We start from the raw sequence: 14,157 nt of genomic DNA, 5'->3' as shown, positions 1-14,157 counted from the left end.
CTCACTCTGGCAAGGAACAACCGTTCAAACAAAACCAAAACCTGCAGCAAGAACCAAAGCAAACAAGCAGCACCTTTTCTTTTTTTTTCCACCCCCCTTCACTGGCTGGTAACCCAGCTGCCCCCTCCCAAGCCATGCTGCTGCCACCGACGAATGCGGCACAACGGCAACCTGGGCGGGCATTTCCTCGAGTCTGTTTCATGCTCAGTTTTGTCTTTACAATAACTGGGCTGGAAAACGCAAAACCACTGACACCTACGAGTATGTCACTTAAAATGTTAACTCTGTCTACAGGAAGGTTAAGACCCAGGACTGATGTTAAAACTCCAGCAGATAAATGCCTTTGTCAGCATAAGCACTGTCAGTGCTGGGAGAGCTTTCAATTTGGACAAGCCTAATTTAGTCAATATTATTATCGTCAAGGTAAATGTGCCCTTCCAGTGCTAAGTTAGCTTAAACCCACTGCATGCATCTCTTCTTACAGCCCTTTATAACCAAATACCGGAATATACAATCAAACGTTGTGTGGTTTGTCCATTCTGTTTGCTGGGTGACCCAGTGTGGGATCTGGGACATCAGCGAAGCACTGTTTTGTGCCATATACCTGTAAAAACTGTAAGTAGGAAGTACTGTGCTTTAATAGGCTTTTTTCTATAAAAGCTGGCCTACTAACACCAACTGGTTGGTGTAGTCTCACTAACATAAATAAATTCTGGATGGTTAAGGGTCTGAGTAGTTAAGGGGTGAAACAACATCCTCTTTTCTAATTGCAAAAATGATAAAAAAGGGGAAAAGACAGGCCATTGTAATAAGAATAGCAAGTCATTGACACTTCAAGAAAAAACGTGGTATTAAAGTTTTTAGTCAAAAACTAGAAAAATATTAGTTATATCCAGGTAAACCACATCTATTCAAATCTGCTGTCTGCTGAAATCCCACCTACACTATTTAAGGAACAGACTGAAGGATCTTTTGGGCTTCCTTGTATAATAATTCTTGTGTACTCCCCTATAAATTAATGAAGGAGACCCCACAGTACAAGGTGGTGCTTTGTCCTTAAGACCAGGGGAAACAAGACCTGGGGAATTAGAGGCCAGCCAGATTAATATCTAGGAAGAGACCAGAATAAATCAATTCAAAGCCGCAGATATTCCAGATTTTTCTTTCTAGAAAAAGATGCATCAAACCAATTTCCTTTTATCTAGTCAGGATATGTAGCACACATCTTTATTTCCATTAGGATGTTCTTTTAATGCTATGCCACATCAGCTGTGTTAGCAGACTAAGACAGGTCTGTGTCAGTCCACATGAAATCAAGTTTCTTGCAGAGTCCTGCTATATTACATTAAAATAAGTAACTTAACCAGAGCATCCGTAAAAAAAAAGGCAGATTCCACTGCCTACCCTGCAGCAAGCTGTGCGTTTGCTGTTGAGGCAAAGGCCTCTTAAAACAACAAAACTCTCAAGACACCAACAAGCCAGGGAGGCCGATGCATGAGCAGTTCAGGGTAATGATCTATAACCCAAACTAAGTGAAGGGTCACCCTATCAGGTTTAACATTCTGTCACCCGTGCCAAAGCAAAGCATGTTGTCGTTCTGCGACGCCTGGTATTTACTAGCTGCCTTTTCACTGCTGATGTACAGAACCCGGGCAGGAACACGAGGTGCTTCCTGTGCATTTGAAAAAGCAGTGCCCAAGCCAATGGGAAGCTAGAAACATGAAGTCAGTAGCTCTAGAAGGACCTTAGGTCATTGCCAAGTATCTTCCCTTACAGCTTTTATAGTTACATGGTGAAACCCTGCCTTTGCTCCAGTTGACAGCAAACTCCATTGAAGTCAGCAGATCCCACAGTACTGGTAATACAGTTTCTACATTATCTTGAAAAGAAACTTGCGCAAGAGAGAAGCACTGAAGCAACTGAATGTCCAGTTTTGGTTGGTTTTATTACATTGAAAAGTATGAGCGCAGGCAGAGACCAGAAACCGCTGCTTTAACTGCTCCCACTACTCAGCACAGCAGATAGTTCCCCTCTCTAGTGCCTAACTGGCAAGTTAGCTGCAAGTCAAATCATACGTGGCTCTACAGTTGCAGAAGCAGATTGAAAGGGCCGATAGTTCAATTTTTAAACATGTTCATACAGCAGAACCCCTTGTTACATCCAGCAAATATCAATCGGACTGAGACCTGAATCGACCCATTTTACAGAGCAGGGAATTTGCCAGACCAATGTTGGTGCCTCATCCATACACAACAAGCAGGGAAGGTGAATTCAGTAAGGCTTTCTTCTGCACCTCTACAGGTAATCAGTCAACATCATGCTATTTATTTGACTGGATGCAAAAAAATAACATCTTACTTTTATCCTCCCCCCAATGGCCAGATAGTTAAGTTCCTAAGTCCTAGCTAAAAATTGCCCAGTAGAATCTATTACTCTTATCAATAAAGAGGTCACATTCCTTTGAAAATTAAAAATATTTTTACATGTATCTATGCAGAATATTACAGAAATCCACTGAAAGGGAAACAAAAGGATGAACTAATTCCTGCTTGCACTACCCTGAGTCAGATACTATTTAGGCCAAGGAAAGTGATGGGAGGGGGGAAAAAAAAGAGGGGGGCGAAAGGAGGGGGGTTAAAAAAAGGAGGGGGGTTAAAAAAAGGAGGGGGGTTAAAAAGAAGGAGGGGGGTTAAAAAGAAGGAGGGGGGTTAAAAAGAAGGAGGGGGGTTAAAAAGAAGGAGGGGGGTTAAAAAGAAGGAGGGGGGTTAAAAAGAAGGAGGGGGGTTAAAAAGAAGGAGGGGGGTTAAAAAGAAGGAGGGGGGTTAAAAAGAAGGAGGGGGAAACAAGTGTTGATTGACAACCAGAAACGCGTTGCTAGGTTTATTCTTCAATACAGATACATCTCAACAATTTATGTTTCTTGCTGCCAACACAAATAACAGACTTGGAAGCCATTATTTCATCACCCACATACATGCACAGCAAAGTAACCCTCCCACATTTTCCATCCATCATAGAAATCAGTAAACCATTTTTAAAAATACCCCAAGAATAACGTAATTATTTATTTCTACCAGTGAATAATTACCACAGAGTTACACACAGAGACTCTTGATACTTCCCTCCAAAAAGGAGGGGATACACTGCTCTGTTGCAAGCCACTGTTTCCCTCCGCAAGAGAGGGTCTGGTATTCATGTGGATTCACTACGGGTGCCTATCTCTAGCTTCAACCGATTTGAATAGTATTTTGCTATTTAAATATCTTAAAAGATCTGATCCTTTAAGGCTTTGTTGGCTGTCTTGGATTACAATAAAATGGAGGCATTTTATTTCAAGACTTTCTACAAGTGCCACTTAAGAACCAAGGAAATGGGCTGTTGTATTAAAATAATAATCAGACCTTCAGTCATTTGCATCAAGATTTTTTTCTTGACACAAGTTAAGCATAGAACTGAAACCCGCGCTGCAGGCAGGGAACACCGGAGAGACTGAACATGTCGTTCTAAGTGGGTCATCGCACTGCTTCTGTCACTGTGATTTGCTAGATAAACCCCGAGCACACAGTGACCCAACTCATGCTTCCCTGGATTAAAGCTCCAAACTGTAATGTGAAACATGTACAAATACTGGCTGGCTTAAGACCCACTAAAGGCTTTTCTTACACTACCACAGCTTCATCGGTTATAGATAGGGGCTTCTTCACATGTAACTGGAAATATGTGAACAGGTGAGAATCAACCCCTCCCTCCTTAAACCATAAAAGAGGACAAATGAATGTGTCCAGCAAGTCTGAGGTAGTAGAGGGCAATACTTAGATGCCACAGAAGAGTTCTAGAAACTATTTATAGATTTACTTCATCTGCTCCCACAGACAGCTCCGAGGTACAAGGCACCAAGCAGCAGAACACACACTCTGAAGCTGAAAGTATGAAAGCCATATGCCATCAAAACCACAGGGAAACATCTAGGACACACAAAACCACCCCTCTGCTAGCCACCAAGCCATATCTATGTTCTGAAGCAAGCAGACAGTTATAGAGGGGTGCAAAATTTGAGTCAGAAGAACCTCTCAAGAAGAGCAGTCAGAGAAAGAAATTGGCCCAAACCTACATCAGCATCAGATAATAATTTCTGCTCATCACAGTTTTAATTACAAAACTGCTGGATTTTAAGCTGTTAGAGAAAACTGACTTTTCAGCAGCACACATCACTGATAAACAGTAGCATCCTGAAACTACTGCTTACCGTCCAAACCCTCTTCATTTTTTGCACTCTTCCTTTATGTATCTATTTCACTGTGTGGTTATAAACAGCTTCAAGACAGGAATCAGCCTTCAGCTGCTTATTTGTACAGCACTCATGCTAAATCCTTGGTCCTTTAAGGTCTTAATCATTGCTTTGATTCAAGGAGGGGGGGGGAAGGAATCACTAGATTAAAATAAATTGTGTCACTTATAGACATATATTCAAAGGCACATCCTGTACCTCAGATACAGAAACAGCAGATGTTTCAGAAATACAGGTTAAGTTAGACTTCAAAACACACACCCCCCAAAAAAAAGAGAAATGCAAAAACCAAACCAGAGAGGCAGGGTGATTACTGGTGGAGAAAGAACAGCCCTTTTCGGACATCAGAGGCAGACAAGACTAGGGAAAGCTGTTTCAGGCCCTGAAAACAGGATAAATGGCCAGCCTTGTCAACTTTCTTCCTCCACCACACCCCTCCTGTGCTTCCACAAGTAATACCTCCCCAGAAAAGCCATAGAAAGGCAACTCAAAGTCAGACCAGGTTAGGAAGAGAAAAGAGCAAGATACAAACTGCTATAGCAAGCTCAGCAGAAGGCAAGTCATTTCTGAAATTCTCCAGCCTCTATGGGCCTCTTACTGCCCGCCTTGAAGGGGCAGCCTGTCCTACTTTGCCCTCCTGTTCTACCGCTCCTCCTCCTCCTGTCAGCCCCGAAGGCAAGAGGACTGCTGAAGGAAAGGCAGCCTGGCTTGGAAGTACAAAACATTTTACAACTGAAAAATACTGCAATTCTGGTTGATCCCATTCAATGTCTTGTGTTCCAGTTTTTGTCTTAACACTATCCAGAGGTCTACCAAAAGTATTAACTGTAACATCATGGTCATCATTACCTAAAATCCAGAACTTCCAAAGACAGAAGAGGTCTACTACATCAGGCCAGAAAAATATCTACTGGCTGACAGCTCCCACAGTACATGACTGGTGTTGGTTAGAAGGTCCTAACTTTAAACATCCTGACGTTCCCTCACCAGAGGAGACTTTGGCTCCTTAGTCTTAAACTCTGGGAAGTACAAAATAGAAATTGTTAAAATGCAATGGACAGGCAAGAGAAAAACTCAACCTTCAGGGAGGCTTCTTTTGCATTTCTGAATGGGTTTAGGTTTTTTGGTAGTTTGGTTTTTTGGGGGGTTTTTTGTTTGTTTGTTTGTTTGGGGGTTTTTGGTTTGGTTTTGTTTTTTTTCTTTTTGTTTTTTTTTTTTTTTTTTTTTTTTTTTTGGAGGGGCAGAGTATGGTGTTAAGGAATGTAAGCAAAATAGCTTCCAGATCTTTATTTCCTGAAAGGTTTGTGTTAGGAAATATTTACTCATGCTTCAAAGCACTAGCTGAATATACTATGATTTACCTGTCTTCACACTGTAGAGAAAGGATTATCCTTTGGAAAGCTCTGGAGGGATTACACTCAAATTCTGGCCTGGATTTCTACGGTACTGGAAAAACTCTAAGAGCAAAAGTTCCCAGCTATAGTATGAATTACATTAACTCCCCATATGCTGGTGTATAGCAGTAGTGGATGTATGAATACCAGTTTTAAGCCTGTTTGTCTACATGCATATCTGGCAGTTTTCACATTGACTATTTCAGATCCAGTAATTACATGTCAATAAAACCAAGAAGTTCACCCTAGTTAAGTCTCTGCTGCAGTTGTATCCTTTCTCACAACACAGCCAACTTTTGAAAATGTTTCTCACACCTGTGCAATTACTCCTACATTCACTGAACAAAAGCAAGCAAAAAGTCCAATCAGTGCAAGGTGTGAAATGCATAATTATTTACTTCCATTCAGTATTTTCTTTTGATCTTAAGAAATTAATTCATGGGCTTGGACAAGCTGACAGTGTCACTTTAGCAAGCAGTAAGAAATCAAAATTGTAACAAGGAAAATACTTAAAGTATAAGCTAAATTTAAGTGTTATGCCTGAGTAACTACAGTGTGCGTCAGGAACCTAGGATCCAGCTTTGTGGCTAGCTACATTCTGAAGCTGCTGATCTCTGGCTCAGGGCCCATCTTATACTTAAACCAGAATACCGTATTTGTCTTTCAGCTGTTGCCATTTGTCATGACCCAATAAACAGGGCTAACTTTTCCATAGCAACTGCTGTTAAAATGCTAAGCCCAAGCCACAAGGTGAAAAAAAAATAGATACCAAATAGAGTACTTTATGGAACATAAGACAACAATTGTATATTAAAAGAAATTCTGATGCTTGATTCTTAGAGAAAAATACTCAGAAGGTTTGGCACTTGAACTACAAGTGACTGTGGCGTTACATGTGATCTCACCACTTGTTTGTGTATAAAGTCTCATCTCTTGGGAGACCACAAAATAGATCAAGGTATTGATCTAAAAGTTTGACACATGCTTTGAAGAAAGCTTGGACTGCTCTGTACTTAGAAAAACCCATGTATTCTTTCAGGCTTAAGGCAGTTTAAACTTTTTTTTTTTTTTCCTTCTAAGCTTCCCACATAGATTTTTTTAGGGTCAGTAAACTAACACAAAACAATTGTAAATACCTATTACTAGAGGTGTGTCTCTCTCATACGCACAAATGTGCACAAACACAGAGAATAAGCCACCATGGACCATACTCCAAGTCCTTATGGTCTCCTATTGCCTACATACCACTAAAAGCCTGCAGCAAGCCCAAGGGAAACACCAGGGACACACTCCCAGTGGCATTCATGCTGTTGGAGTACAGTTGTATGTAAGCACTTTGCTCTGCTCTGCTAAATCTGAAGAGCCCTATCAAAGAGCACTATTTTACAGCTACGGATAAAGACATGGTGTAAAAAGAATCTCTTAGAATAAAAACTGGGAGAAACTTCGGAATTAGTCCCAGACAGGATGAGCAGCTTTGCCTCCTACCTTACTTCAGTCTTTCATAAAGGTACTTTGTAGATAGTAGTAGCATCCCCAGACTTTTATTATCTGTTATTTACAATGGAAGCCATTCTTAGTAAGTCAAAAGTAGGACAATATTTTTTAAATTATTGACAGGAAAAGTTAAAAAAAAATCTGCTTTAGAGATCATACAGAGGAAGGATAAAGCTTAGACCAGCAATAAAGTACAAATCACAACCATACAAACATGAGCATTTTCTTCTTTACCAAGAAATCACTGTTCTTGATACTTCAACTCAGATCTTTTTCCAGATATAAACTTTCACTGACAAAAATAAACTAGAAGGGAGAAAATATACACACACACAAGTGTTTCCATGGGGAGAGACATACTTACGCCACACACAGATCTTGAGCAAACAATTTTACTACTCTAAGAAGAACAAGCTTGCTCATATCATCCAGTAATGACTAGAAGAAATGTTAATCTCTTCAAAAAGCAGTATTTCCTGAAGTAACAGTGCTACTACCTCCTGCCTGACAAGTTTCTCTGGTCATGCAAATTATACTATGGATTTGTTCTTAAAGTCTTGAATTTTGCAAAATTCTCTGAGATTTTTGTCACATAAAATCAGCCTCTTCTCCAGTAGCAGCATAATCTCCACACATTCCTTTTCCTGTAATTTACATTTTATCTTGATTAGTTAAGGAGTAGAAGGCGGATAATTTTGCAGGGCTTGTAGTCACTCCCACATTAAAGATCACACTTTTACAATTACAGCATATATTCCCATAAACATAGCAGGGACATACCACAGCACTCTATACCAGTTTTAGTCTCTGAATAGTATGGATACAGTAATGCACATCCCATGACTGAGACTTGGATAGCAATGACAAAATGCATGTACAAAAAGAAAGGATGTGGTATCTTAGCAAGATGTACACAGCAGAAGCTGACTGGGTCACATCTGAAACAGTCAGCCAACAGCTTCTAAGGATCTAAAATTACTGCTATTTTCTGTATTACAAGTTAATATACCCCCTCAGAAGAGCTGATGTTACCTCCATCACTTCCACTGCTCATTTCCCTGGTCACTTTATTTCCTCTAGAGGAACTGTCAGATAGCCTCTTCTCTTCTGTGCATTGCCAATAGTTGACTTGTATCATGTAATCCAGCACAAGAAAAGAGGTATGGTTAGCTACCACTGGCATACTAAAAGCACTTCTACATTTACTTTCACCTATGGACACAGGCACCCCTCCCATTTTCAGCCCAAGCACCCAGGAAAAGCACAATAATAGTTGATGCTCTACAGTCTCTGTCCTCTCAAGGTATCTGGGGTAGAGAATCTACCCCAGCTACTGCAAAGTGTCTCAAACAGTAATAAAGCCAACAAAAAGCACTCCTGTCTGCTTCTACCAGGGCCCACAGCCAAGGCAACAGCATCTGCTTATTAGTGGTGTACGGGACAATAAGTTGTCAGAACACACATTCATGTCTGTTTATAGCCTCTACAAGAGAAAAGTTCATTTGTAAAGAATCATCACCAGCTGTTGAGAATAATCTAGTTATAACATTCACATTTTACCCCTATGATTTGGGAAGAACAGGAGATAAGTCTCTTGATCCCACTTATCCCTTCACCACCCCTTTAATAATCCCTTCTTTCCAGAAAAGACAAAGGGGTTAAAGTTTCCATGCAGCAAAAAAAAAAGATTAAATGATAAGTAAATGTATAATCACAGATTAAATCAAGAAATAGGACTAATTATTGTAGAAATACAAAGTGAGACTGCTTTTATTAGAAGCAATGCTGGGTGTCTGAAGAGTTATGTTATAGTTCTTGTGGATGTATGTTATTACACACCTAGTAGAGTATTTTAATTGTTTCTTGAATGCTTTTCTACAGTATGTATCATGAAAGAGGCTTCACAGATCTAACAATTTCTATGCATTATTTGTTCAAGTAATGTTGAACGACTAGCACATCAGAGAGTTGTTTTAACAGCTACCTTATATTGTTTTTAAAATTATGTAAGTGTCAGCATATTGATTTATGAAGCTAAGTGGGCGATTTATCTGCTGGCACAAAGCCTTGCGAACTTCATTCCAACTTCACTCTTTTGGAATGAGATTATTCAGCTTCCACAGTCAAAATGGGCTTTAACTTTAAACCAAATAAGGCCTCAGCTTGCCAAATTTGGAGGTGACGTTTGACTGTAGCTATTAAAGGGAGCAGAATCACTGATGAGTGAATGAGCTGAAAACAAAAACAACTCCTTCCACATAGTCAGCTTTAAAGTTCTCCACCAGAACTTCTACAGGCTGTCAGAACAGAAAGGCAAACCCTCTTCCATGCACAACAGGAAAACATACTCTCAGAAAAGATTCAACTCTCATAAAAGTAATTAAGCATGTAATTTGAGAAGTGCAGCAACTAAGCACAAAACTTGAGTTCTTTGCAACTTACTTTTTGATTAGGGACCATAATTAAAATATGAGCTGACATCACATCAGGCTTAGAAAGAAACCAATAAAGGACAACAAATTTCTTCCCTAGTCACAGTAATATCTGACCCCTGTCAAACAGGCAAAGGCACAGTAGAAATACTATGACAGAAGCAACACTTCAGGTAACCAATTCACTAATCAGAATCTTAGCAACACAGATGGAACATCAATACATGCATATGTCAGTCTGCAAACAAGTTACAGACACAAGTTTTCAAAATGAATGTGAACAATGCTTCAATGCCTTAGTGTAACTTGAGCGTCTCGTTCCATTTAATATACTTTTTAGGTTTGTTTTTTTTTGAAACACTCGTCATTATTTTATACATGCACCCAACTCCTCCTTTACATTTTTTGAACATTAAAAGGAAAACAAGAAACAAGAAAATCAGTGCACAAATTTCAGATAAGATGAAAACTCAAATGAACACAAGCACATCTGTAATTAAAGGGGTTTTTAAAATAGATTTCAATTTCTACTTTCAACTTTCTTAGAAGTTTATTAAACAGTTCTGAAATATACCATTTCAGTAAGAAGTTTACTTTCCACTTACTTGCTTGTTAATTTAGATCAGATCCTTAACTTAAGCTTTAAAAGGCTCTAAGACACTAACTGCCCACTTGCTAAGTAGGAAGCTTCATGGAGAAGGTGAGAAGGTTTAAGCCTTCAGTTTCTGCAGTATTCTTGGAACAAATTTATCGTCCTTGAAAGATTAATGAGGAGGGAAAAAAAAAAAAAAAAAAAAAAAGAGACAGGACATTCCTGCCTTCCTGAGCCTGCAAACAGAAAATTGAAGAAGATGCTTATAAGTTGCAGTTTTCTACTCATAATGTAAACAGAGGGAAAAGTACCAGAGCTATGTGAAAACAATAGCCAAAAGTTTAAAATGAGAGGCTACATGACCCAAATCCCTGTTTCGAAACAACTACAAAGCTGGGACAGGTGGGAACAAGTTGTAGGAATGTCCTTCTTCACCTCACATGTATTTCCAGCCTGGAAATTTCTAATGCGTGGGAGAGGAGTACAGTACCAGAGCCCCACTCCTCCTCTCTTTGCCAGGTGCACGAGAATACCAGAGCTGCTTGTCATACCAGCTAGGAAAAGGAAAGAGGATTTCTCCTTTGCCAGGAAAAAACAAGGGTACTGCTAGTTTATCAGACATCCACGAAGCAAAAGTTGATATGAAAAGTTTACCAGGATCCAAATTATTAACCTTTCCTGCTCCTTGACTGTGCAATTAGGAAAAACTTCAAACTGTACATAAACAGTCATATCTGACTGCTTTGGGAAATTGTTTTAAAATAAGTAGCAATTTATTATAAGAAGATTTCACATATACCCATGTGTTTTGAAATAGAAAACAGGCTGTGCAGTAGAGAATGCTCTGGCCTTTCACCTCTGGAGAGCCTGTTTAAGTACACGCTGTTCCACATGTGCAAGTGATTTTCAAGCTCCCTTTAGTATCCTAAGATGTTGCTCTCAGAACTTCACAAACAGTGGCCTAGTCCAGTGCAGTTTATCATGACAAAGACTAAGCTCTGAAATAGGACAGGAGGTTTATGGCTTAAAGTGCACACTCTGACGAGGTTTGGGGCTTGCTTCTGCCTCTACCAGGGTTTATTCTAGTTCTGCAGCACAGCACTCCATGAGTTTACAGAGTGAATTGGTTTTAAACATTTGCTGCTTATAACTTATTTTTCAACTCTCAGTCTGCCAAATTATCAGGAAATCAACATTTCCTTCCATCAAAGCAGGGACACACTGGGAGAGAAAATAGGAAGCTGTCATCCAGAAATACTTGGACATGCGTTAGGAAGCGTGGTTGTCACTAATGCCCGGGGAAAATGATGCCATGCCACGGGCAAAGGAGCTTGATTGCCCAAAGCTAGTGAGGTGGCATAGTATGCAATGACAAATTTGTGCATCATGCTACTAGACTGATACCTAACTTGTGCCCCACCCCCCCAAATTTCAAAAACTTGAGCGATATGAAGAAAGGTGACAGAGCATTCTCATTAGGGGGAAAAAAAAAAAAAAAAAAAAAAAAAAAAAAAAAAAAAAGTTGTACTGGTTCAGATTGCATTGGGTAGAAAGATAAGGTTTAGGAAAAAAAATGAAATACCAATCTAGATAGCAAGAGCCTGCTTCTAACATTACAGTTAGTCATACTACAAACCAAAAGATTATATTATGATTCTGAGGAAGCTACTTTACTACTTTACACATAAATTCATAGTACAGCCATTAAATTCAGAGGATGTATACTTGTAGTTAGGAAAAGTTCTAACACCAATGATCTTACAGTACAGCAAAACAAGAAAAACTATTAATTGTTTTCTTACATGGAAGCTTCAGTGGCACAAGAAAAAGAGAAAACTTAAAATGTCTCACTGCTATATATTTACAAAAATCCATTTTCATAGCTAGAACTATTATGAAAGCCAAAATGATGAGCAAAGAAAGCAATAGCTAGGTATGTAGTTTGAAATCTGTACTATCATTATCTTAGAGGACTCATCTTACTCGGTTTCATATTGTTTCATTACAATGAATCTTTAATTTCAAGGTTTGCTTATTTAGAAGTTTTTCAGTGCATCTAGCAAAGCCTGTCCCAGGACAGTATTCTTGTATGTAAGATGCCTTAAAACCTGACAGAAAAGAATATAGCCTTTACTTCACTGACAGGAATATACCTTTATGAAGTGGATAAAAGGCTCTAGCTTCAATCCAGCTCAGCTGGCCGGTTTGGTCTTTAGGGAGAGTTCTTTAGGGAGATAAAACAAAAAAAATACAACATACTCTGTAAATGGGTGAAGGACTTTCTAAAAAGCAGTCACTGAAAAGAAACTTGCAAACAGTCTTATGCCACAATTGCATTTCAAATTTTTTTTTTTTTTTGAGAATTAAAGAGAGTGCATAGACTTAAAGCTCAACCCATGATACATCAATAAAACAGGATCTAGCAGTTGCTGTCTGGAACCGCAGCACCTTGGAGAACAAATCACCTTTACAGTAAACCAGGCAGAAAAAAAAAAAAAAAAAATCACACACACACACACAAAACCAAACAAACAAACAAAAGGAAAAAAACAAACAAAAACAAAACAAAAAAAAAACCCAACCAAACAAAAAACAGCAACAAACAACCAAACAAATAATAATAATAAAAAAATACAACTGATCCAGTGCTCAGTCTCATATAAGCATACGACTTCCTCTGAAATTAGGAGCAATCACCTGCCTAGAAAAAGGTTAAGCCTGCCCTCCCCCTACATGTATCTAATGAGCTTAGAAGGGACATATGAGCAGATCTCAGTATAGTAAGACTATGTACTAAGATATAAATCAATAACTTAGGAATTTGAGATAAAACTCTCAAGTGAACAAGTTATTATACAACTATAATTTTTGACACTGGAAACCCAGACCCTGATCGTGGGTTTGACCCTAATACAGAAATTGTTATCTTTCCAAATCCTTTTCTACTGAGGTACACTGATGGATTCACTATTTGAGATTGACAATACTCCATTAAAAAAAAAACACAAAAAAAACAAAACAAAAAAACCACAACAACAATAAAAAATCCATGCAAATTGAACATAAAGGAACTCTTTAAATTAATACATCTATTCTATGCATTCCCAGCTACAAAGCAAAAGATGTTACAGGATTCACTATGAAAAGAGGGGTAAAAAAGGGTACCAAACATAAGAGTGTTTTTGCTCAAAACAGGTATCAGGGAGGAAGAGAAAATGTAAGAAACCAAAGTACTACTTAGTGATAAACTCTGACCTTGAACACAGTGTAATCCAGCAGAAGGAACTGCACAGAACATCAATATATTGAAGGCATATATTGAATCAATCTCAAAACATGTCAGATCATAACAGAGTATACACACTACTGACAAGCAATGAAAGGATTTTTTTTTCCTCAGCTTCAAAACATACAAAATATTTTCACTACCAAGATTGAGATACCCCTGAAAAACACCTGCCTTGCCTTATTTCTTTAAATGTGCCTATGTTCCTTCACTTCCCGAATGTAAGCTGTGCCCCCACAGGCTCATGACAGCTGCCACACTGCAAGCTCTTTGTGATACAGATGTGTTTTCTGATAGTTTATTTGGAAAGAGTTACTACTATTTATTTTATTCCAATCAGGGTGTGAAATATACTCTAATAATAGAGACATCTGTGAAATATTCTGGACAAAAACACAAATACAAAAGCACATGATGAACACTACTGCCTACTAGCAAGCCACAAGTAAAGGACAAATATAAGAAATAAATTCTGAGGCTAAGCTTCATAGCACTAAAAAACCCAAATAAATAAACAAACAAAACAAACAACAACCAAAACCAACAAAACCACACAAACCCCAAAAAAACAAACACACACCAAAATTTAGGGTATCTTACTGAGAAGGACTTTTACTATATAGACAGTAGCAGCAGACACAGATAAAGACATTCTGTAAGTCAGAGTA

Source organism: Tyto alba, unplaced genomic scaffold (assembly GCF_018691265.1).
Source record: "Tyto alba isolate M040663 unplaced genomic scaffold, T.alba_DEE_v4.0 Super-Scaffold_6, whole genome shotgun sequence".
Lineage (NCBI taxonomy): Eukaryota > Metazoa > Chordata > Aves > Strigiformes > Tytonidae > Tyto > Tyto alba.
Note: the sequence above shows the minus strand (reverse complement) of the source record.